Source organism: Macaca mulatta, chromosome 2 (assembly GCF_049350105.2).
Source record: "Macaca mulatta isolate MMU2019108-1 chromosome 2, T2T-MMU8v2.0, whole genome shotgun sequence".
Lineage (NCBI taxonomy): Eukaryota > Metazoa > Chordata > Mammalia > Primates > Cercopithecidae > Macaca > Macaca mulatta.
In genome coordinates, this window is record NC_133407.1 from 865,074 (window position 1) to 892,492 (window position 27,419).

The 27,419-nt window shown below is 45.9% G+C and overlaps 5 pseudogenes; 2 read left to right on the plus strand and 3 right to left on the minus strand.

Annotated features, from left to right (window-relative positions):
• Positions 1–518: 518 nt before the first annotated feature.
• Positions 519–2,845, plus strand: LOC114676116 (uncharacterized; annotated as a pseudogene).
• A 98-nt stretch (positions 2,846–2,943) lies between these two features.
• Positions 2,944–14,011, plus strand: LOC114676190 (uncharacterized; annotated as a pseudogene).
• LOC144338960 (large ribosomal subunit protein eL33 pseudogene) lies at positions 4,071–4,513 on the minus strand (annotated as a pseudogene).
• A 6,042-nt stretch (positions 14,012–20,053) lies between the features above and the next one.
• On the minus strand, positions 20,054–21,454 carry LOC144339024 (endogenous retrovirus group K member 6 Env polyprotein-like; annotated as a pseudogene).
• Positions 21,455–23,863: 2,409 nt separating this feature from the next.
• LOC144339037 (uncharacterized) lies at positions 23,864–25,517 on the minus strand (annotated as a pseudogene).
• Between the last annotated feature and the right edge of the window lie 1,902 nt (positions 25,518–27,419).

Sequence of the window (27,419 nt, forward strand, 5' to 3'; positions counted from 1 at the left end):
CAAGTGCAGAAATGCTGACCAATCCCCTAGGCCTGGACTCAGGGAATCTAAGAATCTGCTTGGTGCTCTATGTCACTGTGGCTGAGCTGGTATATCAGGTGCAACGCAGAGTTCCCTTTACTTTCCCTGCTGCTTTTCTCAAACAGAAGTCTTTCACCATAGCTACCACAGCTGGAAATGTGCTGAGTCACACATGAAGTTGGTACTTCTCAGAGCCCAGTGCCCACGGAGTATTGCCTGGGTATCACTGTTTTTATTCTGGGTACAGGGGTTCTTTAGTCAGCAGGTGAGGAATTCTGCCAGGTCTTTACTGACATGGCAGCACTGAGTTTAATGTTAAATTCCCCAGTCACTGTGCTCTCCCTCTCCCAAATTCACAAGTTTCTTTGTGTTGTGTAGCTGCTGCTGGGTGAGGGAGTGGTGTTGTGAGCACTCCCTTAGCTGCTCTGGCTGGTGTCTCAGGAGGCCACATTCTCCCCACCGTCCACATCCCACTGGCTCCAAGCCCAGCTCGGAGTATGACTTGCCTAACAATTGAAGCCTTTGTGGCCTATATTGCCCCTTCAGTTCTCTTAAGGTGCAATGCCACTTTCATTTATGATTTTAATACTGAGTCTTCCATCTTTTGTTCAGTCAATATAGTGAAAGGTTTGATCTTTCAAAGAATCAACTTTTAGCTATGTTTATTTCTGCTGCTTTCCAACCTTCTATTTTATTGATTTATGTGCTAATCTTTATTATTTCTTTCCTTCTTCTAGCTTTGGATTTAGTCTTTTTTGTTTGTTTGTTTTTTTCTACTGCCGTTAGGTATAGAATGAGGTTACTGATTTGAGATTTTTTTCTTAAATGTAGTTGTTTATATTCATACATTTTCCTTTGAACTCTCCTTTCACTGTATTCAATACATTTTGGTATGTTTTGTTTTTATTTTGTCTCAAGATGTTTTATAACTTCACTTGTGGTTTATTCCTTCACTCACTGGTAGTTTAAGAGTGTACTGTTTAATTTCTGCATATTTGTGAATTTTCGAGTTTTCATTTTTTATGTATCTGTTGTTTCTTCCATTGTGGTTGTAAATTATATTTGGTATTATTTCAAGCTTTTTAAAATGATTTAAAAGTCATTTTAGGACCTATTTTGCGGACGAAGATATGGCCTATCCTAGAGGAAGTTCCATGTCCGCCTGAAAAGAATGTATATTCTGCTGTTGTTGGGTGGGCTGTTCTGTATATGTGTATGAGCTCTAAATGGCTTATACGGTTGTTCAAGTCTTCCACTTCTCATGAAGCTTCTATCTGGTTTTTCTATCCATTAATTAAGATGAGGTATTGAAGTGTCCAACTACTACTATAGAACTGTGGGGTTATCCTTTCAATCCTGTTAATTTTTTCAGCTTTACTGAGGTATAACAGAGAAATAAAAATTGTACATATTCAAGGTGTACAGTGTGATGTGTTTATATCTATATGCACATTCTGAAATGATTACCAAAATGTAGTCAATCGACGCGTTAATTACCTCAGATAATAGTTACTTTTTTGTGTGCATGCGTGGGATAAGAAAACTTAACTCCATCCCCGGTGACTTCAGAGTGGCCATTCCAGCTGCTCCAGGCTCCAGCAGAGGAGGAGCGGGGCGGGCCCAGTAGGGGCCAACAGGCCTGGAGCGCACGCATTCCGGAGCCCACCCAGACCATGTTCCGCAGCCTGGGCGCCCAAGCTGCAGTCGCCCTCTGTGTCCAGGCAGCAGCCGCCTGGCAACTCCCGAGCCTGCTCTGCTCGAACTCCCAGCGTCGCATAACCAGGGCCAGGTGTCCCGGTGGCTGCAGCCAAGCCAGGCATTCTGCCCGGCGGCGGCTGCACAGGGGCGAGAACTGAGAACCTGGCGCTCAATCCCATCGGGGTGGCTGCCAAGTGCCCATGCCAGCGGCCCCGAACTCCCTGCGGTGGAGGAGTGGGGCGGGAGGCAAGTCCTGGGGACCCTCAGCCTGGGCGCGCTGGAGATCCCGGGACCGCCCAGGCCATGCCCCTCCAGCCCGCCTGTGCACCCAAGCTGCAGCCGCCTTCTGTGTGCAGGCAGCAGCCTCCAGGCAACCCCCGACATCTCAGCCCGCACTCCCAACATCTCAGAACTGGGGCCAGATGTCCCAGCTGCTGCGGCCAAGCCAGGCGGTCTGCCCTGGGGCGGCTGCACAGGGGCGGGAACCCGCCCTCAGCCCCATTCCCGGCGACTGCGGAGGGCGCCTGGCTAGTGGTCCCGAGCTCCGGCAGAGGAGGAGCCGGGCAGGGTCAGGCCTGGCAGGCTCTCAGGCCAGGTGCACTCGGGATCCAGAGGCCGTCCGAGCCACGCTCCGCCGCCCGGGCGCTCAAACTGCGGGCGCCCTCTGCCTGCTCGCAGCGGCCTGGCCACTCCCAAGCTCGCTGGCGCTCTCGGCCTCCCAGAACCAGGGCGGGATGTCGCCGCGGCTGCGGACAGGCCGGGAGATCTGCCCGGCGGCGGCTGCACCGGGGCGGGAACTGGCCCTCAGCCCCATCCCCGGTGGCTGCGGAGGGCCCCGCCAGCGGAGGCCGGGCGGGCTGGGCGCCTGCGATTCCCGGACGTCCCGGGCGAGCCCAGGAGAACCCGCAAGCCCCCGGCGCCTGCGCTGGAGCTGCGGCCGCCCCCTGCCGGCCTCCCCCTGCCGGTCGCGCGGGCTTGGGAGCGGCTTCCGGAGTCTGCGCGGGCGCTGAGGGGCAGGCGCGCGCCTAACGGCTTCGCGGGGCTCCCTCGGTCTGAGAGGTCGAAGGCTGCGAGTGTCGCTGCTGAAGGCTGTGGTGGGTGGGCCGGGCCGGGTCGCGGATTCTGAGCTACATCGCGGGTTTGGGGGTGGGTGAGGATGCAAAGGCCACGAGGAGCCGCGGCGGCTCAGGAGCCCCTGGTGGGCGTCTGAGGAGAAGTCGCCCCATGAGGAAGCTCTTCAACTTGGGGAGACGCCTGGGCCAGGCGGTCCTGGGCTCCGTCCACCACGAGTACGCGGGTCCCGGGTCCCACACCAGGGACGCGGAACTGCGGAAGACCCACAGGGCGGCCATCAAGGGCGAGGCCGCGGAGGCGGAGCTGCCTGGCGCGCAGGAGCCCGGACGTGGATGCCCGCGACAGGAAGGACGGGTGGCGGGAGCTCAGCCCGGGGTGGGAGGGGTCCCCAGGCCCGGCAGCCCCGCAGCCCCCGGGACGGGGGCCTTGGAGGGCGCCAGGCACCTTCGGAGCAGCGGAGCCAAGCGGAGCCTCAGCTGCTTTCCATCGCTGGCGACTCCCCGCCTGGAGCACTTGGTGGAGAATTTGAGTGATTTAACTCACAAAGTTAAGCCTATACACGTTTAAAACATGGGGTCGTGGAGGTGTAGCAGGATGAGCTGCAGACAAAACTCCTCAGACACCGGATTAAAGAAGGAAGAGGTTTTTTATTCCGCCGGGAGCGTGGGCAGACTCCCGTCTTAAGAGCCAGCTCCCCGAAATGGAAATAGTTGGCCTTTGTAAAGGCTTACAACTTTAAGGGTGAAATGGTCGTGATAAATCGAGCAAGCGTGGGAAACGTGACTGGGGCTTACATGCATCAGCTAACAGAACAAAAAGTTTTACAATGCTTTTTTATTCTTACAATGTCTGGAATTTACAGATAACACAAGTAGTTTAGGTCAGGGGTTGATGTTATTGTTATTACTTTTTTTTAACTCCTAGGGCCGAGTGGTGGTACCAAGGCTGTCTGGCTATTTATCTTACTTTTGTTTCTTTCTCTCTTTCCTCCTGTCTTATGTCTAGGCAAGGTGGGGGGAGGAGGGCAGCAGGAGTAGTAGTGGTCTCCTTCCTTATCCCCCCTTTGAGAATTTTCACTAATTAGTGGGAGTTCTCACTTTTATTTTTACTTTCTGAGTCTCTTTGGGAGACAGAGCGATAGTGTTTTATGTAATACACTTGTGCTGAAGTTTTCTGATAAACCATGGTAGCTACAAAACCTTTTATCATTTGAAGGAGCAAGTGTAATACACAGGGGAGCAGCAAGCAACTTTCTATTACCAGTAATATAATGAGGGTTTTTTTTTTACAAGAGCACAAATCCACGTTTATTTATTGATTTTTCATTAGTTTAAATCCTTGAGGGGTACAGCATCACTCGGATTCTGTGTCCAATGGCCTTAGCAGGAAGATTGCTTCAGAATTTGGCAGGAACCATGCCACTGTTTCCATGGGCAGGAGTTACCTTTCCCCAGATGACTGGTTTTATTTGGTTTGCCGCCAGGAGTCACTGTGTTGTTCTTTGCTTTGTATACATAAGCGCATCATTTGCCCAAATAGAATTCTGTTTCATCTAGGGCATAAACACCTTCAATTTTAAGAAGAGCTGTGTGCTCCCTTTGGTTCTGGAGACCCCGCTTATAGCCAGCAAAAATGGCCTTGGACCACAGCCTTCCAGACATAGTTCCTTTTAGAAGCCCCATTCCCAGCAGGCCTCCACAGGAGCCAAGATGGCGGGAAGAACATAATGAGGGTTTTAAATTTTTATAGCTGGAAACTATTTTCTAAATGAAGACCTAGGATCAAATCTGTGTTAAACTTGTACAGGCACATGCATCAACTTTGTCGTGTCCTAAGCAGGTTAGTTTTGTCACTGGGTCTTAAACGCTTTTTCTTAGCGAGTAACACAGTATTTTTTAATAACAGAAGTTTTTAAGAGCCAGATACTTGAACTTGGGGCATCTGTTTGGGGAAAGAGTTAGTTAAAGTTATCTTGAGGCATTAACTCTTTTGCTTCTCAAGGCCGTTGGTCTCTTATGTTAGCCTTTTTATAAACATAACATGAAGAAATATCCAGGCTGCCAGCAATGTTTTCAGCCAACTGAGCAAATAGGCTTTTTCTGTTTTTGCTAAAGGAAGAGGTTCTGGTAACTTCTGGTTTATATGTTTAAAGAATGACTATAAGACTCGGAATTGTTGCTGGGCTGGACAGGTCTGAGTTTCCTAAGTAGTATGTGTACAGTGGGGACACCTTATATAGGCATTTCTTCTAGCATGGTTATGGGGGGTAACAGCAAGAAAACAATGTACAGCAAGAACAAAAGAGGTCCTTACCTGGGAAAAAGGTTGAATACAGCGACAAAACAATAGGAAAACAGTATTGCAGGAAAACTATTAAGATTTTTAACTACATTTACTTGCTTGATGAGTCCTCAAGCTATGACCGTGCATAGACTAGTCAGCTGCCGGTGTGTGACTAGAACAGGGCTTGTTGTCTCCTCAAGCTTCAGCCATGCGTAGACTGGTCAACCTCTGGAGTGACCAGAACAGGGCTGTCGTCCTCAGCAGCAGCTTGGTCTTGTCTCAGGATCAGCCAGATTGGATGATCTGTGTCCTGCTGGCTGGTCCACTTGTCCTGAGTTGCCAGTGTTAGCTGACTGTAGTGGATCCAAGACACAACACTTGCAACTTTAACAGCAGTGGGAGTGGACAAGGTTACAGTATAGAGCCAATTCTATATCGGTCCTAGAAAAATTAGATTTTACTTTAAACAGAGTCGCTAGATTTAAAGGGGTATCAGGCTTATAGGCATTTTCATTTATTTAATTATGAACATTTTGTATGGCTATTTTTACCTGCATTTGCTTTCTTAAGGTTAATTTCTTTAGTTTCTGGAGGTCACCTTTAATTTGACCTATGATTTGGGGGTGGCCGACCAAACAAAATCTTATAGGGCAAATACCTAGTTTATTTGGTGGAGGTGCACCTGACTCGGAGGAGGACCATAGGCAAAAACCTGATTTTATCTTAAATGAGCAAACAAGCACTAGCATGTACTGATAGTCTCCAGCCTGGGGCAGTTCTGTAAAGTCTATAGGCAAGTTTTCACAAGGTATTGCTCTTTTTACTGTTTAAGTTTCTTAGAGGAGGGGTTCTTCTCCCCCCGCCTCCCCCACTTGTAACTCCATTTAATGGCTTAGGCTTCAGTGAGAAATTGGAATCCAGATACAGCAGAATCTTGCTGTTTTTAACTTCTAATGTGACCATGGGCTCCTGGGAGCCTAATGAGAAGGTGCATAGTCTGCCCTAGTCTTTACATTCTTCAGCTCCTGTCAGTCTGATCAGATCAGTATTTGGTTCCTCCAAGGTATGGCAGCCCTTGGCCGATGGCCTATTTGTCTTGCAGCCTTGGCCATTTCCTTTACTGCCTTTTGAACATTTACCCTTCTAGTGTCCTTTCTTTTTGCATCTTGCACATTAATCTCTCTCTTGCCTTGTCCGGCTCTTGAATCCTTGCCTAACTTGACTTCTTTCACATTTACATTCACGTCCACGTCCTCTCACACTGCTAATTTTTCTTCTTTACACTTAATCTTAGTCTTTTTTTTTTCTTTCCCAATTTTGTTCCTTGGTTACAGTTAGCATACACCTCAAAGGCCACTTTTATTTATTTTTTTATTTATTTTTTTTTTTTTTTGAGACGGAGTCTTGCTCTGTCCCCCAGGCTGGAGTGCAGTGGCCGGATCTCAGCTCACTGCAAGCTCCTCCTCTCGGGTTCACGCCATTCTCCTGCCTCAGCCTCCCGAGTAGCTGCGACTACAGGCACCCACCACTTCGCCCGGCTAGTTTTTTGATAGACTAGGTGGTATTCATGCCTGCAGCCTCTGCTTGATGTTACCATGGGATTGCTTTACAAATGAAGTATTCACTATATACTGATTTTCAGCAGCCTCAGGGTTAAATGGTGTATAAAGCCAGAGATTCTGTTACAGAATCTCTTATAAAACTGACTTAGGCTTTTGTCAGCTCCTCGAAGCATTTCTGAAATCGTTTTTTGTATTACTTGCTTTTTTCTACTAACTCTTAGCCTCTGCAGAAGTGCTTCTCAGTACCTCTGCAAATGCTGAAGCTGAGCTGCATTCTCTGGGTCTTTTTTTCCCTTTTTCCTAGAGTTTAACAGGCTCTTTTCTTCATATAATTTTCCATGCACCTGGAGGGTTAAACAGGCACACCGAGAGTCAGTGTAAATGTTTACAGTCTTACCTTCACTGAGTTCTAAGGCCCGAATTAAAGCAATAAGCTCAGCTTAACGACAGTGTCCAGGGTTACCACCGCACACTCTGCACATCTCTCTCCTTGTGGGTTGATGAAGCTGTTCCCGTCCACATATAGCTCCTGGTCTACTGATGCCCAAGGCTGGTCCCGGAGGTCAGGTCTGCTGGAGTAAACTTGAGTCCAACACCTCTACACAGTCATGTCGACAGGGCTCTAGCTGCCGGGAGCAAGGCGGCGGGTTCAGGGTGTTTCCAGTTTAGTAGATCAATGGTTGAAAAGGGCTGATAGATGAAGGTCTGTTGTCCCCCCAGATGTGGGCCTGGTCATTATAATAGACAGGTCCTCCCGTCTCCCTGAGAGGCATTTGAATAGCTTGAGCAAGACCAGATCCGAGACGGCCACTTGACTATCTTGACTTCCTTCCTTGGCCTCTTGAGGCTCCGATCTTCCCCTTCGAGGTGAGACCTGGGGTGTGTTAGCTCCTGAATCTTGTTTCTGAGGGGGCTTTTGGCCTTGGTAAAGTGGAGTAGGCTGGGACATGTGGAGAAAGAATTTCTATTATCTCTGGCAGCTCTTGCAAAACTGGCTTCTCTTGCTGTTTCTCGGACTCCCTTTTTAACTCTGTGTCTGCTGGCGAAGCTGCTCTTTTACTTTTGGCTTTTTTTGCAATAAGCTGTTAAACAGGGCTAAAAATATGCTGGTTTTGTCTATATTTAACCATGAGTCAATATAAAGGAACTTGATCTAGGTACACTGGCTGTCCTCCGACCCCTGTCAGCACCTTAAATACACGGTCAATTGTTCCTTGTCTATGGTTTCTTCAGTGGGCCATCCAACACCAAAAGAGGGCAGTTCTAATTCACACAGAGGTCTTAACCTCTGAGGGGTTAACTTAACTCTATAATCTGCAAAACCTTTCCCAGGGTTCTGTAACATGCATTTTAATAGAGTAAGTTTTGATGATTTGATGACTTTCCTATTTTATTTTTCTTTTTGACAGTTCCTAGCAGAGTGGGCTTACTTTTGTGTCTGACCTATTTTTCTCTTGAGACAAAACAACATTCACACTATAAGAAGGAAAGGGTAAAAGATGACTCGCTCATCTAATTCACACTAAATCAAAATAAAAACTAAAACCAAAGTGTTGTTAAAAGCGCACCTGTTCGTCAAGCAATTTAAGCCAAGTCAAAATCAGAACCAAAACCAAAGTATCAAGCAGTTAATTCAAGTCAAAAACAAAAGCCAAAGTGCCGGGTACAGGCAGGCCGTGGGTGATCAGGCCACGCTTCCACTCAGATGGAGTGGGCAAGTTCCAAAGACCAGTCTTACCAAGTTTCAGATGTCCGGACTTAAAGTACCAGTTCCTTCCCGGTGTTCAGCCACTGTCTTGATCCTCCACAGGGGCCTGCTGTGCACTGCTCTGACGAGGAGTTTCACCGAGGCAAATGCTACCCGGGAGCTCTTTCAGGATCCACATTGCTCAAGCTGACCAGTGTCCCCCACAGGGATGCTCTACAGGGCAGGCATAAGCTGCCTAAGGGGCTGCCTCGACCGTCCATTAATCACCTCACTTCCCAGTCAGGTAACCAAGAAATGTAGCAGGACAAGCCACAGACAAAGCTCCTCAGACACTGGATTAAAGAAGGAAGAGGTTTTCTATTTGGCCAGAAGCGTCGGCAGACTTGCGTCTTAAGAGCCAAGCTCCCCGAAAAAGAAACACTTGGACTTTGTAAAGGCTTACAACTTTAAGGGGTCCACGTGAAAGGGTCGTGATAAATCGAACAAGCGTGGGAAACATGACTGGGGGCTACATGCATCAGCTAACAGAACAAAAAGTTTTACAGTGCTTTTTTTTTTTTCCATACAGTGTCTGGGATTTACAGATAACACAAGTAGTTTAGGTGAGGGGTTGATGTTATTGTTATTACTTTTTTTAACTCCTAGGGCTGGGTGGTGTTGCCAAGGTTGTCTGGCTATTTATCTTACTTTTGTTTTTTTCTCTCTTTCCTCCTGTCTTGTGAACTAGGCAAGGTGGGGGGAGGAGGGCAGCAGGAGTAGTAGTGGTCTCCTTCCTTAGAGGTGCCTAATGAGAACTCATTCCCATGTCAAAAATACCGTGAGTCATGTTCAGCAGGTGAGAAGTTCTCAGATAAAAGCCTGGGTCGGTTTTACACCTGAATCCACCCATGTAGTCAGGTTCTTTACTGGGGCTTCTCAGAGACACACTTGGAAGTGGGAGGTGGGTTCCTTGAATGGGAAGACTCCGTTTTCTCAAAACATGAGCTCTTTCTATGTTTATCAGTTTTACATAAACCGAATGAAAATATCAAGGATTTACCATTTTTGCATGACACCTGCTGTCTATCTTACTATCGTGATGACATTTAAAAATTTTTATAACGGAGTGAAAAAGACTTGCTCCTCTAGATATCAGAATGTGCTATTAATTCCCACAATTGTTTACTAACAGCTGAAAAGACATAAATACATGGAACAGAATGGAAATCCAGAAACACTGAACTATATGTAAGATATAGATGTAAGGATTGATAATGGTAACATTTCAGATGAGTAGGAACAGTTGAGTTATTAATAAAATGCCTGCTCTTTGAAGAAAACTAATGAAATTTTATGTCACAAAAATGAGTTCCTGATGGAATACAGATTGAAATTTTTACATATGCAAAATGAGAAAAGTACCAGAAGAAAACACAAATGCTTATTTATACAGGTACATTTTATGTTGCCAAAGGCCTTCCTAAGAATGACCTCACAAGCAGGCATTCTGAAGGTCGATTTAGCTAACTAAAAATTAAAACCCCGAGTCTGGGCATGGTGGCTCACCCCTGTAATCCCAGCACTTTGGGAGGCTGAGGTGGGCAGATCATGAGGTCAGGAGATTGAGACCATCCTTGCTAACAGTGAAACCCCATCTCTACTAAAAATACAAAAAATTAGCCTGGCATGGTGGCAGGCGCCTGTAGTCCCAGCTACTCAGGAGGCTGAGACAGGAGAATCGCTTGAACCTGGGAGGTGGAGGTTGCAGTGAGCCGAGATGGTGCCACCGCACTCCAGCCTGGGCGACAGAGTGAGACTCCGTCTCAAGAAAATAAAAAAGAAAAAAAAATTAAAACCCCCTTGTGTATCAGAAAAAAATTAACAAAAGATAACATACTTGAAAAACATTTACTATATATATGTTTTTACTAATATATATATAAATAGAAATTCAGATGAAAAGTGTATCTTCATCCTACTGGGAATTTATTTTTTATCATATATATTATTATATATAAGTGAACATACATATAAAGAATTGTATAAATTACTGATATTATATATATATATACACACAGATAAAAAGCACATCTTCATTTTACAGGGAATTCTTTCCAATCAAATCCACAAGAAAAGAACTCTAAAAGTGAGCTAAGTACTGTTTTGCAGATCCACCATTTACGTATCTACATAGCAAAAAATCCTTAGTATTTCTCGTAAAACAATTTCAGTTAAAAGAGGAATGAAACTGTTTTCTATCCACAATGTTTGTGAGAATAAAGAGCAGTGGTCCTTATACTGCTGCTTAAAGTTTAAGTTGCTGATGACTTTTCAAATAGATAATTTGGTGGTAATTACTACATTTTAAAAATGTATATACCCTTTACACATCAATTCTATTGTATTAAAACACCTTTAGAAAATAGAGATACACGTACTTTGTTTTTCTCAGCATTTATGTTAACAAAAACCCACAGAATGTGTCCTATAAATGAGTTTCAGTTGCATCCATAGGAGGGAATAATATGTGACCATTGAAGGTGACAATAGATATAGAAGTATGGGAGGTTTCCTTGATGCCAGGAATTTGAGACCAGTCTGGGCAACAAAATGAGATTCTTTCTATAATTTTTTTTAATAATTAGCTGAGCATGCTGGTGTGCTCCTGTGGTCCCAGCTACTCAAGAGGCTGAGGCAGGAGGATCGCTTGAGCCTAGGAGTTCCAGGTTGCAGTGAGGTAATATATGAAATATATGTAATAAACCATTGCACTCCAGCCTGGGCAACAGAACAAGATCCTGTCTCAAAAAAACAACAATCTAACAATTATTGAGTTGTTGCTTGTTCTAGAAATGGTTCTAAATACTTTACATAGATTCCCATTTAAACATCACAATGGTGTCCTGTGAGCTAGCTGCTATTGTCGTCTTTACTTTATTAATGAGAAAAATGAAGCACAGAAAGGCTAAGCAATAGCTGGTAAGTGACCGAGTTCCAAGTAGAATTCAAGTCCTAGTTGAACTGAATCCAAACACCAAGCTCATTCTATCCAAATAGGCTGCTGTTTCATTAAGGTAGTGAGCAATAAGAGCTAATAAATATTGCACTTTCTTCAAAAGAAAATTATTTGTTTTGAAGGCAGAGGAATAACATGCTCTTCTATGTTTGCAGTTACATAAAGCAGTGTAGGTTTTGAGATATTGCTTATAATTTCCTGAAAACTCCTCTCGCTCTCATAGGACTGCTCTACATTTGGCCTGTGTGCATGGCTGTGTGGAAGTGCTCACTCTCTTGCTGAGCAGAAAATGCCAGATTGACATCTGTGACAGACTGAACAGGACACCTTTAATGAAGGTGTATGGTAGCCAACTCTTTTGGCATGACATAGATTTCACTAAATACATAGAATTAAAACGAATTTATCTCATTTAAATATAACTAGTTGGTGAAACCTGTGGAATATGTATTTTGAATTCTTAGAATTTATAGTCTAATTTTTCACCTAACACTGATAGGCTGCACATTGCCAGGAAGAGACGTGTTCCATTATTCTGCTGGAACATGGTGCCAATCCAAACATTAAGGATGTCTACGGCAACACTGCTCTTCATGATGTTAAACATTAAGGATGTCTACGGCAACACTGCTCTTCATGATGTTAAACGTTAAGGATGTCTACGGCAACACTGTTCTTCATGATGTTAAACGTTAAGGATGTCTACGGCAACACTGCTCTTCATGATGTTAATCGTTAAGGATGTCTACGGCAACACTGCTCTTCATGATGTTAAACGTTAAGGATGTCTACGGCAACACTGCTCTTCATGATGTTAAACGTTAAGGATGTCTACGGCAACACTGCTCTTCATGATGTTAAACGTTAAGGATGTCTACGGCAACACTGCTCTTCATGATGTTAAACGTTAAGGATGTCTACGGCAACACTGCTCTTCATGATGTTAAACGTTAAGGATGTCTACGGCAACACTGCTCTTCATGATGTTAAACGTTAAGGATGTCTACGGCAACACTGCTCTTCATGATGTTAAACGTTAAGGATGTCTACGGCAACACTGCTCTTCATGATGTTAAACGTTAAGGATGTCTATGGCAACACTGCTCTTCATGATGCTGTGTGTAATAAGGAGACTTCACTGGCAGGAAAACTGCTTTCCCACCATGCAAATATTGAGGGTGGTAGGTAGTAGGAAGGGGGAGTAATCTGATGCAGAGGCAGAGGCTCATGGAAAACCTCTACTAGGACAGTGCACCTGTGGCTTTGCAGGTTTTAGCCTCCATGGCTGCTCTCATGGACTGGGCTAGCGTTGACTGCCTGTAGGTTTTCCATACTGAGGGTGTGAGCCATTGGTTAGTCTGAATCTGGGCTCTGGAGGGTGGTGGCCTCCTGTGTGGGGGCTCCAAGCCCATATTTTCCTTCTGCACTGCCCTAGCAGAGGTCTTCCTAGAGGCTTTGCCTCTGCAGCAGGCTACTGCCTGAAAACACTGGGCAGTGGTGTGGGTGTTGGATCCTTCACCAATGGTTAATCTTCTTGATGCTGATCTCCTGATAGTGAGTTCTCATGAGATCTGGTCTTATAACAAGATGTGGCACCTCTTTCCTCTCTCTGTCTTGCTCCTACTCCTAGCATATTAAACATCTCATTGCTGCTTGGCCTTCTGGTATGGTTAAGAGGGGCCTGATCAGTGTGGGCCTGGTCAGTGGACCTAGTCAGATAGGACTTGGTCAGTGAGGCCTATCTAATGGGGGCATGGTCAGCAGGGGTCTGTTTAGAGAGGGTCACATTAGGGGGATCTAGTAGTGGGGTCTTGGTGAGTGGGGACCAGTGGCACCCAGTTGTTTGGTGTCTGGTCAGTGCAAACCTGGGCTACGGGACTTGGTCAGTGGAGACCTGGTCAGCTGGGGCTCAGTGGTAGCCTTGTCAGCATGGGCTGGGTCACTGGTGACCAGGTCAAGGGGTGCTATTCAGTGGAGGCCTGGTCACAGGGACCTAGTCAGCAGGGTCTGGTGGGTGTGTCCTCATCAGTGAGGCCCTTGTCAGTGGGGCCCTGGTCAGGGCAGCCTGGTCAGTAGAACCTAATCAACGGGGGCCTGGTCAGAGAGGACTTGGTCAGTTGTGGCTTTTGTAGCACTGGTATACGGGGTGACCTGGTCAGCGGGATCTCAGCAGTGGGTGCCTGTTCAGTGGCGTCTACTCACTAGGTCAAGGTCAGGGGCATCTGGTCACCTCAGGCTTGGTTAGTAGGGGCCTGGTCAGTGGCAGCCTGTTCCCTGGAGGCCTGGTCAGTGGGGCCTCATCTGTGAGGCCAGGCAATGGGGTCATGATCAGAGGAACCTGGTCAGTGAGGCCTTGTCCGTAAGGTACTTTTCAGTGGAGTCCTGGTCATTGTGGGCCTGGCAGTGGAGATCTGGTTAGTGGGGCCTCCCGATGGGGGTCTAATCAGTCAGGGTTTGACTGGGGAGGACCTGATGTGTGGGGTGTGGCCAGCAGGGGCTTTGTCATTGGGGGATGATGAGCATTGCTGGGAGATCACAGGTGCAATGTGGGCCCCGTGGACAGCTGGGATGGCCCAGAGGAGCCCAACAGCCCAGTCAAAAGTGGACAAAGCAGGTGTTTGGATGGACCTGGTGAGATCTTGCTCAGAGATCCTGACAGGACAAAGTTAAAGGAAGGGCCAGAGTGGCCAGAGAGATGGTCAAAGTCTATGGGCTGCACAGGATGAAGGAAGCCAGGGAACAGGCAGGTGGGCAGCTGGGGTGCAGGGAGAGGCAGGTGCATGCTGGGAGGTCAGACCCTGTGAGGGCTGTGGGGGTGTCAGGTGGGGTGGGTTCCAGATGCACCCTCAATGCACTGGGCAGGTCTTAGCCCAGGCTCCCTGCACCCAGGCCAGGTGATGTGGTCACTCCCTGGGGAACTGTTGTCAGGCACCAGCCACCCACCCTGGGCAGCACTGTCCCATCTCAGGACTGGACTTTCTCAGATCCTGCAGAGGGCACAGCCTCTAGCCCAGGAGGGGCAGCCCCTGGGTGCAGCCCAAGCTCTCCATGGACCTGGAGCATCCCCTGCCAACCCTGCGCTCCCTCTGCTTCCAGGTCCTGCTTTTCCAGTGTCAGCCAGCAGGGAGACCCCGTCCTCCCTTCCCCATGTATCTCCTGGGCTGAAACTTGCAGTGGATTGGGACAGGGATGGTGCTTCCCTCAGGCCCACTTAGGGAGGGGACTGGCTCCTAGTCTGGCGCAGGTCCTCAGTTCTTCCTTAGAATGAGAAGGATCAGTCAGTGCCCTGAAGGTGAAGGTGAGAGACTGTTCCTGCTGTGTGGGAGGCTGGTCTAGGGATGGAGGACTTGGCAGGTCCCCCTAGTCTGTCAGGCCTGGGCAATACTGTTCTGTTTCAGGACTCAGAAAGTCTAGCCCTGAGATGGGATGGTGCTGCCCAGGGTGGGTGGCCAGGACCTGACAGCAGGCCCCCCGGGAGTAACCACATCACCCAGCCGGGTTCCAGGGACCCTGGCCTGAGACCTGCCCAGTGCACTGAGGGTGCACCTGAGTCCACTCCACCTGATGCCCCTACAGCCCTCACAGGGTCTGACCTCCCAGCATGCACCTGCCTCTCCCTGCACCCCAACAGTCCACCCTGTCTGTTCCCTGACTTCCTCCATCCTGTCCAGCAGGATGGGCTGGACATCCTGTCTCACCGAGCTCTCTTCCCGGGGACCCAGTGGCCTGTCTCGCCAAGCTCTCTCCCCGGGGTCCCCTGTGGCCTGTCTCACCGAGCTGTCTCCCCGGGGACCCCTGTGGGCTGTCTCACCGAGCTCTCTTCTCGGGGACCCAGTGACCTGTCTCACCGAGCTCTCTCCCCGGGGTCCCCTGTGGCCTGTCTCACCGAGCTGTCTCCCCGGGGACCCCTGTGGCCTGTCTCACAGAGCTCTCTTCCTGGGCTCCCCTGTGGCCTGTCTCACTGAGCTCTCTCCCCAGGGACCCCCTGTGGCCTGTCTCACCGAGCTCTCTCCCCGGGGTTCCCTGTGGCCTGTCTCCCCTAAGGCCACATTCAAGGCTTCAAACTTCAGTGATGCACTTGTGCAGAGCTAGGTGAGCGTCTCTGGGGCCTTAATTCAGGAAGTAGAATGGAGCTTGAGATCAAGCGTCTGGTCAAATAACTTGAACTTAATCTGGAGGGCTCTGTAGAGCCAGGAAGGTGCTGGATAAAGGAGGGACACTCAGATATGGGACTGTCTCAGGTTAGACTCAGGTGCCTTCAGAGCTAGTGTGTTCAGAGATCTTGTCTCCAGGATGAAAATGGGAAGGAGTTGTCAGACGAGGACATAAAAATGGAGGCTGGCATCTTCATGAGTGCCGGTGGTGGTCCCAGTGTGGACTATTGTGGGAACAGGGGTCTCTCCATCCAGGGACATGGTGGATGGACCCTGCATTACTCCATTCTGCCCTTCCTTTCCCTCCTCCCATTCTCCTGAGGGCCTCAGTGCATGGGTGCTGTCCATCCTCTGGTGCTGAAGCAGCCAAGAGACACAAACCAGCCTGGCTGCCTCTTAGGATATGACAGCACAGCCAGTGGCCTATACTGGGTCCTGTACAACCTCACAAGACACCCAGACACCGGAAGTGCTGCCAGCACATGGGGCAAGAGTCCTGAGAGACCACAATCCTGAAGACATTGAATGGGGGGTGCAGGACCTCATGGCCTGTTCCCCAGCCCATCTCATTGACTCTACTCCAGGTGGTGAAGGGGGCAAACGTTTTTGTCAATTCTGTCATTATTGCCTAGCAGGAAAAGGAGCAGAGCCCAGAAGCAGGGCCTGGCACCCAGCCTGCCTAACAAGGGGAGAATGTGTAGGCTTTGTGGACAGAAAGACCTGGGAGTCCACTAACTTGCTGAGACATTAGTAAAATCAGTTTTCTTTTCTGAACTATATTTCTGCCATCGGTAAATTGAGGGGAATTTATTCTACCCAACAAGTCTGCTTGGAGAATTAGTGACAGTGTATGTAGAGCAGGTGCCACCCAGCAGGCATCTGGTGTCCAAGCCACTCCTCTTTCTCCTTGATTTTCTGCCTAAATTTGCATTTTGTTCCCTAAATTTGACCTTCACTCCCCTTAATTTTGCTCTTCCCTCTGATTCCCGCCTTATCATCTATTCCATGGATTCACCAGGATCTAAGTGGGCAACAGTCATGCATGCATGCCTGTGTATGTACGTTTGCACTGTGTTGGTGTTGGAGTGTGGTGTGTGTGTATGTGTGTGTGTGTGTATGTGAGAGTGTGTGTGTGTGACAGAGAGAGAGAGAGTGTGTGTGTGTGTGTGTGTATGTGTGTTGGAGTCACTGAGTGACTGAAACTGTCCACACCAGGCTGTGTTCCTGCTTATTGCTGGTGGTGCTGTCAGGGGCCTTGCTCTCAACCTCAGGTCTGACTCTTGCTTGCAGGCAGGGCATTCTGGTGGAATCATGCCCTTGGAAGGAGGCTTGAAGAGTGACTGGTGGGTATTGGTGGATAAATACCCCAGCTCCCTTGCTCTGGGTGGGATGACTCTGAAGCACATGTTCTATGCTGTCTCTCAGAGGTACCTGGCTGGGCTGAGTCCTGGCTGCCCACAGTGGAAACTTTCTTGATGATGGTCCCTTTAAGGGCAGTGGGCACTGGTAACTAAGCTGGTTTCCCCCACTGCAGGGTTTTGCTAGTAATAAACCTGTGTTGCTGTTGAAGCTGCCAAATCTCTCTCTCTTTCCCTGGGTCTTTTTTTTTTTTTTTGAGATGGAGTCTCGCTCTGTCGCCCAGGCTGGAATGCAGTGGTGCAATCTCGGCTCACTGCAAGCTCCGCCTCCCGGGTTCACACCATTCTCCTGCCTCAGCCTCCCGAATAGCTGGGACTACAGGCACCCGCTGCCACGCCCAGCTAATTTTTTGCATTTTTAGTAGAGACAGGGTTTCACCGTGTTAGCCAGGATGGTCTCGATCTCCTGACCTCATGATCTGCCCACCTCAGGCCCCCAAAGTGCTGGGATCCTGGGGCCTTTCTTTAACCCTTGTCTTGCCTTCAAAACCTTACAATAACTCCGTCTCTCCATTTTACATGGCCAGTGAGAGTCACAGAGCCTGAACTTGAAGTCAGTTCATCTGAATTCAGAATTCGTGTCTTCCTGAGAGTCCAGGAAAGGAAAGGTGGAACTGCAGCCAGTGGGCACCCACACACTTGTTCTAGGAGACCCCAGGCAGGCTCCTGGGAACTGTGTCTTCATGGGCACAAAAGAACTGCTCACCTGTGTTGCATCAGATAAGTGTCCCCATTGTCCCAAATCCTCATTTCTTTTCTTGCTTTTTTGTTTTGTTTTTTGTTTTTGTTTGTTTTTTGAGACGATGTCTTACTCTGTTGCCCAGGCTGGAGGGCAGTGGTATGATAGCTCATTGCAACCTCTGCCTCCCAGGTTCAAGCGATTCTCCTGCCTCAGCCTCCTGAGTAGCTGGGACTACAGGCGCCTGCCTGGCTACTTTTTGTACTTTTAGTAGAAATGGACTTTCACCATGCCGGCCAGGCTGGCCTCAAACTCCTGACCTGAAGTGATCCCACCGCCTTGGCCTCCCAAAGTGCTGGAATTACAGGCATGAGCCACCGCGCCCAGCCTCAAATCCTCATTTCTTTTCAAAGTTTTTTATTTGCTTTTGTTTTTGAGACAAAGTCTCACTCTTGTCGCCCAGGCTGGAGTGCAATAGCACAACCTCTGCTAATGTAACCTCTGCCTCCTGGGTTCAAGCGACTATGCTGCCTCAGCCTCCCAAGTAGCTGGGATTAGAGGTGCCTGCCACCACACCTGGCTAATTTTTGTATTTTTAGTAGAGACAGAGTTCCACCATGTTGGCCAGGCTGGTCTCAAACTCCTGACCTCAGGTGATCCATCTGTCTCGGCCTCCCAAAGTGCTGGGATTACAGGTGTAAGCTACCATGCCTGGCCCAAATTCACTTTTAACAAACAGGCGATATACGTACAGCTGCCACAGTGTAATAAATTAAAAAATGGTTATTTTCATTTATTTGAGCCAGCTGGCCACTTCCCGCATAGTTTATAATGTGCAGAAGCTGGATGATGCATTTCTAATACATCTCCTTGGAATAAATGTATTATCTTTTACATTATTATGGCTCTAATAAGGAACTCCTCATGGTTGCTTTGGAAATCCTACTCAAGATAAAGATAGTTGTTCTCCTTCCAGTGTGATCAGCAGTACTAGTAATCAATATATAATTACCATGTTTCTCATGGCTATTTCCAACAGACCAATAATTTTCTAGGAGGAGATAAACAACCTGAATCTCACTCCTGGAACACAAGTCCCAGCTATATGGATGACAAATATTTATCCTGTTTACATGGGAAGTCATAGGAACACATGATTTTCTAACTAAGACATTAAAGTCTTTGGAGGAGTATTGCAGCCTGTCCCTGGCAACTTTCTCTCCGCACCTTCCTAGGCAACCATCCCCTCCCCAGAGCTGGCATGGAGCCCAGGGGAAGGGTGGCATTTCTGTTCAGCAAGTGACTAAGAGAAGCCTGCCCTTGGCAACAGGAAGTTCTAACAAGGGCTCAGGTTTTTAGACAACCAGTCTCCATGTTTCTTCTAATTGTGGTAGAAAATAAGGCAATGAAAAATGAGTTTTTATAAAAACAGTATATTTCTGTGACGGATTTCCAAGGGGGAAAAAATGGGAACTACATTAGAAATGTTAGCCAGCCAAGAGGGAAGACCTGACTCCAAGGACCTGCTGAAATTATCAGTTCCTTTTCTATGCCAGGTTGAATTTAAAACAGATATATAAATGTCAGTTTTATTTATATTCTTCAATAAAAGACAAGTATATAAGCAAAATAAAATTTAAGATACTACTACTCAATAAATAATTTGAATACCACTATGAAATAATACATAATAGATTATCGAAGGAAGAAAAGCTTGGACTCTCTCCTAAGGTAAATGAAGGTGACTGCAGAGAGAAGGATCTCTCACGAAATAGGAGGAGAAAGGCACAGCCCTTGAGCAGGAAGTGGAAGGCTGTGATTTAAGAACATCCTGTCAGCTAAAACTTTCATAAAACAGCTTTATGCACTTTTTTGAATAAATGCTCTCCATGGTTGTGTGGAGGAGATATTATTAGGATGGGCTGATCTCTTAAAATGATGAAATTGAGTTTACTGTAAATTTATAGAGAAAAAGGAAATAAAAATATGCTCCTGTAAGTTATTTGGGAAAGAGAACTTTAAAATCAAGAGTAAGATAAGTTCTCATCTTCCTCGCATCTGTTTGTTTACGCTGTCTTGTAGAGGTAGGTATTAACACACACTATGTTAAACACCTTGCACAAAAAATACCACATCGGGAGAAAGAAAGTTAGCAAATTCTCTGTCAGCCAATGGAAAAGGGTGGAGTAAACCAATGATTACCTAACAAACATGTTTTAAAACAACAAACTATTATACAGAGTGTGGAGTATATTTATAGTCTGTTCAGTGTTATGAAATGGTTTTGTTTATTTTGAAAATACTTGTCATTTTAGCAATCTCCTAATAAGACGATGCATTTAAAAGCTCAGAACAAAATACACATGGAATGATCATCTTCTCTAGGAGCAAGGAAACCCAGCCTTCTGGTTTATATACAGCCTTTCACTAATGAAACCTTTACAATTTTGTTAGGTCTAATTCAAAGACCAAGAAGGCATTGGACGGAAAATAAAGGGAGCAAGTTTGGCACCAGATTTAACTGGGCTTTTGATGCCTCAAAAAATTGTTCTTTTAATTTTAAAATATCTACAGTAAGATTATCTTCTCTTCCTTGTAGATGGCGTCTAACCATGTCCCAGTGATGCTCAGATTCATTATAGGCTCTAGGTGTAATACAAAAATCTGACGTATTCCGGTCACACTGTAACTGAAAAAGATATTTCAAGCTCACGAGCCTATCTCCCATCCAAGGGACAGTTTGTCTAAGATCATTAATTTGGTTTGCCAATTTTTGATCTATTTGGGTCTGAGAATTCCACAATTTTGAGGAATTATTTTGCCAACTATGTACACATTCTGCAGTTTGAACAGAGGAGTGTAAAGCAGTTCCAGCAGCCGCAGCAGTAGCTGTGACTGCAATAAGACCCATAATCACTGCAATTAAAGTAAAAATAAGTCTTTTGGACCTATGTTCAGGACCAGTAACAGGACTAACTAATTTTGGTCGAGGTAATGAAATTCCCTGTTCACCCCATTTCCATGGATAGGGCGATTCTAACCTTCTATAAACCTGGTCCAGCCTTTCAGTTAAATCACTATCATAGTCCGGATTAGTGGGCCAGACGGATGGGGCCTGTGAATATGAGTGAGTCTGGCCCGTACAATCATAATATAATTGGCCTTGAAGGGCCCAGTCTATAATAGTTCCGAATTCATTGTTTTGTAATACCACTGCAGTATCAGCCACATATTCTTCCAAAACTAAGACCTTTGGGTCTTTTGATTTTTTGGGAATTTCCTTGGGTTAAGGTTTCCCCTTAGGCCTAAATTTTAATGATCTTTGATAGGAAGAGTCCTGTAAATTATTTATTTGTGGCCCGAGTGACATTCCACTTACCAAGTGATAAGTAAATCTACTGGTGGCACTGACAGTAGGTGCTTCTACCAACCAATTTTGGGTTGTAGGCATTAAGCATCCTGGTGCCTTCCCCAGGCACATAGGAGAACAATCATACCCAATGGAAATGTTTATCATCATTCCTTCTTCTTCAGGCTGGGCAGGGCCATGGTCATCTGTGGGGCCCGGTACCCGTGCTCTATTATTAACACATACTTCAGTAGGATTATCCATCCGTGTGACTGCCCAAATTAAGGGCAGGAAAGGCACATAGTCCCAGTAAATATAATTAGCTGCAGCTGCTCCTGCAGACATAGGGAGACTTACCACCGTTGATACAATCATTAAACCTGCAAGCAGCATATTCTCTGGAGTTCGTGTTACCCTTGTTTTCTTCAGGCTTCTTTCAGCTAACTGTGTCAGCTTCTTTAGTTGGGCCCAGGTCGGTGGCTCCGCTTTCTTGGTGGATGGTAACTTCTTTTGTAAGTTGTAGGTACCCAAACTGGAAGCTGATTTTCTCCTGGTGAAACACAAGCAAAGCCTCTCCCCCACATTATTACCTTCCCTATTTCTCATGTTTTATTTTTATTGTCTTTTCACCAAATTGGTTTTCCTTCACATGGGCTGTTCTTTTACCAGTAAAATGTTGTTCTGCAGTAGTGGTCTGATTTCCATAAATGTTTAAAACATTTAAAGTATAGAGTGCTAGAGTAAGTTGCATCTGGGGAGTGTTATACTCCTTACTCTCTTTTTCCTTTTTTTTATTTAACCAATTGAGCTTTGAGTGTTCTATTAGTTCTTTCAATTATGGCCTGTCCTTGGGAATTATAAGGGATTCCTGTTTTATGTGTAGTTTTCCACTAATTTAAGAATGTTTGAAATGATTTACTGGCCCATTATTTGTTTTAAGTTTTTCTGGAACTCCCATGATAGCAAAACAAGATAATAAACGTCTTTTTAACATGGGAAGTACTTGCCCCTGTCTGGCAGGTTGCCTGTATGAAATGTGAATAAGTATCAACCATCACAGGGACAACTGACAATTTTCCAAATGAAGGTACATGCGTGACATCCATTTACCATAACGCATTAGGACATAAACCTCTGGGATTAACTCCTGCCTCCTGAGTGGGCAGGTGTAGGACTTGACAGTGGGTGCAATGTTGTACAACAGTTTTTGCCTGTTTCCATGTGATATCCAATTTACTTTTTAATCCTGTTGCATTTACATGAGTCAGGGCTTGAAGTTCTTGTGCTTCCATGAAGGCAGATGATACTAGCAAGTCAGCTTGTTCATTTGCTTTAGTTAAAGACCCTGGTAAATTAGTACATACTCAAATATGAGTAATGTAAAATGGGAAATTTCTTTTTCTTACAGTTTGTTGTAACAAATTAAATAGCTGATTCAACTGATCATCCATACTATATTTGATTAGGGCTGTCTCAACATCCTTTATAACCTGTACTACATATGCAGAATCTGAAACAGTGTTAATAGGCTGATTAAAATCTTGTAACACTGAAATGACAGCAACCAACTCTGCTCTTTGAGCTGAGTGATATTGAGTTTCAATGACTCCTTCTTTTCGCCCAGTGTAAGCCACTTTTCCATTGCTGGAACCATCAGTAAACACCGTCAGAGCATTTTCTAAAGGTTTTTGTCTGGTAATTTTAGGTAAAATCCAAGTAGCCCACTTTAAAAACTGGAAGATTTTTGTTCTTGGGTAATGATTATCAATAATTCCCACAAAATCAGCAAGACCAATCTGCCATGCAGCAGAATTGATAAAGGCTTGTCTAACCTGTTCCTTGTTTAAAGGAACAATGATTTTATCTGGGTCAGTTCCACACAATTTTACTACTCGTAGTCTTGCCTGACCAATTAATGTAGCCATTTGATCTAAGTACAATGTAGAAGTCTTAATTGTACTGTGAGGAAGGAACGACCACTCCACAAGATCTGTATTTTGAACAATGATACCTGTTGGAGAATGTACAGTAGAAAAATCAAAAGTTGAAGTGGGGCCAAGTGATCTATTCTATTTACTTTTGCTGACCGAATTTTTTCTTCAACTAATTCAATTTCTTTAGTTGCCTCTGGAGTTAATGTTCTTTTACTATTCAATTGTGGATCCCCTCTCAAGATAGAGAACAAATTTGACATGGCATAAGTAGGGATGCCTACAGTTGGCCGAATCCAATTAATATCTCCTGGCAATTTTCGGAAGTCATTTAATGTTTTTAATATGTCTTTTCTTATTTTTATTTTTTGTGGTTTAATTTTCCTTTCCTCTACCTGCATTCCCAAATAATGAAAAGGAGTGGAGGTCTGAATCTTACCAGATGCTATTGTCAGTCCTGCATTTGCACCCTCTGTCTGCAGAAATGTGTAACAATTAATTTGTCTCTCGTTTCTGCAGCACACAAAATATCATCAACATAATGAATGATGTAACAGTCTGAAAACTTGTCTCTAACTGGCTGAAGAGCTTGAGCTACAAAAGTCTGACAAATAGCTGGGCTCTTAAGTATTCCCTGAGGCAACACTTTCCACTGAAACCTGGTGGCTGGTTCTTTATCATTTATGGCCGGTATAGTAAAAGCAAATTTCTCAAAATCCTGTTTTGCCAGAGGAATGGTAAAAAAAGCAATTCTTCAGATCAATTATAATTAAGGGCCAATCTTTGGGGATCATGGCTGGAGAGGGCAGCCCGGGTCGGAGAGCCCCATGGGTTGAATTACCGCGTTAACGGCTCTTAAGTCAGTCAGCATGCGCCATCTACCGGACTTTTTCTGAATTACAAACACTGGAGAATTCTAAAGAGAGAAAGGGGGTGAAGCATGTCCTTTTTAAAATAGTTAACCATTTCATGTAGCGTCCCCAACGTTTCCTTAGGAAGCGGCCACTCTTTGACCCAGACAGGACGCTGCAGGGCGAGTCCGAATTGCTCCCTCACCGTAGTGAACTGCAGGTCGGGCAATACTGAGTGCCGGCTCAGGCTCCCTCCTCCAGCACTCACTCGGCTGAGGAGGTGACCATCGTGGTTTTAGCCCCAACGGCCCCGATGGTTCTGGAATTTTCTTTTTAATTTTAATGTTTCAGGATCTATTAACTCCTATAATTGATTGTAGTCCACATTTTGCGTTGACTGAGTCATTACAGACTCTGCTACATATTTACAATGTGAACTTTCCGCTCCTTTCTTGAACTCTGTCCCTGCCTCTTCACAATCTATTACACAGCTTTCAGGGGCATCAGAAACTGAAATGCTATCTTCTCCTGTTTGAAACGGTTCTAAAGTTGCTTTAATAATGGCTTAATCATTCCACACTGTAAGCAGAATGATTTTACTTTCCCTACTTGCTTATTTTAATTCTTTGCCAGTTTCTTCCCAATCTTTTAGATCTAAAGTTCCCTGTTCTGGAAACCATAGGCAGAATTGTTCTATTGTTTGAAATAGAGTAATTAGATTTTCTATAGAAGCTTTAACTCTCCCTTTTCTTAAGAGAATTTTAATAAAGCTGAGATAAGAGGCATATTTACTTTCAGTTTTTCCCATTGTTACCCTGGGTTCCTCCAAGCGCACAAGCTTACCACAAGGCTGACCGTGGACATACACTCGGGAATCTCTCATCGGCTGTCCTCAATGCTCACGTTCTTAGCGTACCTTCACCCTAGAGAAAGGCACCCACGCAGGGTGGCAGATGAAGGGGTGGCCTGCCCCTCCACACCTGTGGGTGTATCTCATCAAGTGGGACACGAGACTGAGAAAGACACAAAGTATAGAGAAACAACAGTGGGCCCAGGAGACTGGCACTCAGCATACCAAGGACCTGCACTGGCACCGGTCTCTGAGTTCCCTCAGTTTTTATTATTATTTTCAGTATCTCAGCAAGAGGAACGCGGTAGGAGAGCAGGGTGATAATAAGGAGAAGGTCAGGAAAAAAACATGTGAGCAAAAGAATCTGTGTCATAATTAAGTTCAAGGGGAGGTACTATGCCTAGATGTGCACGTAGGCCAGATTTATGTTTCTTTCTGCCCAAACATCTCAGTGGAGTAAAGAATAACAAAGCGGCATTGCTGCCAACATGTCTTACCTCCCGCCATAGGGCGGTTTTTCTCCTATCTCAGAATTGAACAAATGTACAATTGGGTTTTATACCAAGACATTCAGTTCCCAGGGGCAGGCAGGAGACAGTGGCCTTCCTGTATCTCAACTGCAAGAGGCTTTCCTCTTTTACTATCCACCTCAGCACAGACCCTTTACGGGTGTCAGGCTGGGGGATGGTCAGGTCTTTCTCATCCCACAAGGTCATATTTCAGACTCTCACATGGGGAGAAAGCTTGGACAATACCCGGCTTTCCAGGGCAGAGGTCCCTGTGCCTTTCCGCAGAGCATTGTGCCCCTGGTTTATTGAGACTAGAGAATGGTGATGACTTTTACCAAGCACACTGCTTGTAAACATTTTGTTAACAAGGCATGTCCTGCACAGCCCTAGATCCCTTAAACCTTGATTCCATACAACACGTTTTTGTGAGCTCAAAGTTGGGGCAAAGTGGCTGGGGCAAAGTTACAGATTAACAGCATCTCAGGGCAAGGCAATTGTTCAAGGTACAGGTTAAAATGAAATTTCTTATGTCTTCCCTTTCTACATAGACACAGTAACAGTCTGATCTTTCTTCTCCCTTCAACACCCATTGTATCTAGGAAGTAACTAACTTGCTTTTGATTTTACGGGCTCATAGGCAGAGGGGACTTGCCTTGTCTCAGATGAGAATTTGGACTGTGGATTTTGAGTTAATGCTGAGATGAGTTAAGACTTTGGGAGACTGTTGAGAAGGCGTAATTGTTTTTGAAATGTGAGGACATGAGATTTGGGAGGGGTCAGGGGTGGAATGATATGGTTTGGCTCTGTCCCTGGGGCCACCCAAGAGGTTCTACCTTGCCTGCTGCCTAGGCAGAGCTGATTTATCAAGGCTGGGGAACTGCAAGAGAGAGCGAGTAATTCACACAGAGGCGGCTGTGCGGGAGACCGGAGTTTCTTATCACTCAGATCAGTCTCCCTGAGCATTGGAGGAGCAGTTTTTAAGGAAAACTTGCTGGGTGGGGAAGCCAGGGACCGGGGTGCTCACTGGTCAGGGATGAAATCCCGGGGAGTCAGAGCTGTCTTCCTGCGGAGTCAGTTCCTGGGTCGGGGTCACGAGATCAGACCAGCCAGGTTATCGATCCGGGTGGTGCCAGCTGATCCATCAGGTGCAGCGTCTGCAGAATATCTCGAGCTCTGATCTTAGGAGCCGTGTAGGGAGGGTCAGAATCGTGTAGCCTCCAGCTGCATGGCTCCTAAACCAGAATTTCGAATCTTGTGACTAATGTTAGTCCTACAAAGGAAGTCTAGTCCTCAGACGAGGAGGTCTGCTTTGGTAAAGGGCTGTTATCGTCTTTGTTTCAAACTATAAACGAAGTTTTCCCCCAGGTTAGTTCAGCCTATGCCCAGGAATGAACAAGGACAGCTTGGAGGTTAGAAGCAAGATGGAGTCGGTTAAGTTAGATCTCTTTCACTGTCTCAGTCATCATTTTGAAAAGGTGGTTTCATCTCCACCCAAATCTCATCTTGAATTCCCACATTCTGCAGGAGGCACCCAGTTGGGGTAATTGAATCAGGGGGGGCAGGTGTTTCCTGTGCTGTTCTTGTGATAGTGAGTAAGTCTCATGAGATCCGATGGTTTTAAAAAGGGGAGTTTCCCTACACAAGCTTTCTGCTCGTCTGCTTCCCTGTGAAACGTGCCTTTCACCTCCTGCCATGATGGTGAGACCTCCCCAGCCACATAGACATGTAAAGTCCATTAAATCTCTTGCTCTTGTAAATTACCCAGTCTTGGGTGTCTTTGTCAGGAGCATGAAAAGACTCATACAGCAGGCAAGCTGTGCTGAAGAAGCAATTCCTCTATTCTTTGTGTTCTTTGTGGCGACCTCACATTGTTTGTATCTTCAGTCAAATACACCCAAACTGCCACTGTCTACACACTTATGAGCACTCATGAGTGTGAACACATAGCAGCCCTCTTCTCATCTCTCAAAATGTCACTAGGAGACACCTAATGGGGGGGGGGGAAGCCAGATGTTCAGATATTGTGATTTGAGTATTTTCGAATAAGGCAATGTCAGAAAGTTGTTGAATCACTAATGTCTCTACTGAAATTCAAAAAATTGAGTGGCACTGAGCATTACAATGATTTTGTATCTAAGACATAACATCTATAGGCATCAAAATATTTCCATAATATAAAATGGAAAAAGTATTGACTATCAGAATATTTGGACAAATATTTGAATCACATATTTGGACCCATCTCCCTATTTTATTTTGAACATTTAAAAAAATAAACTTCTAATGGCATCCCAACAAAGGTAATTTAAATAAACCCCTCCATTTCTGCATAACTAC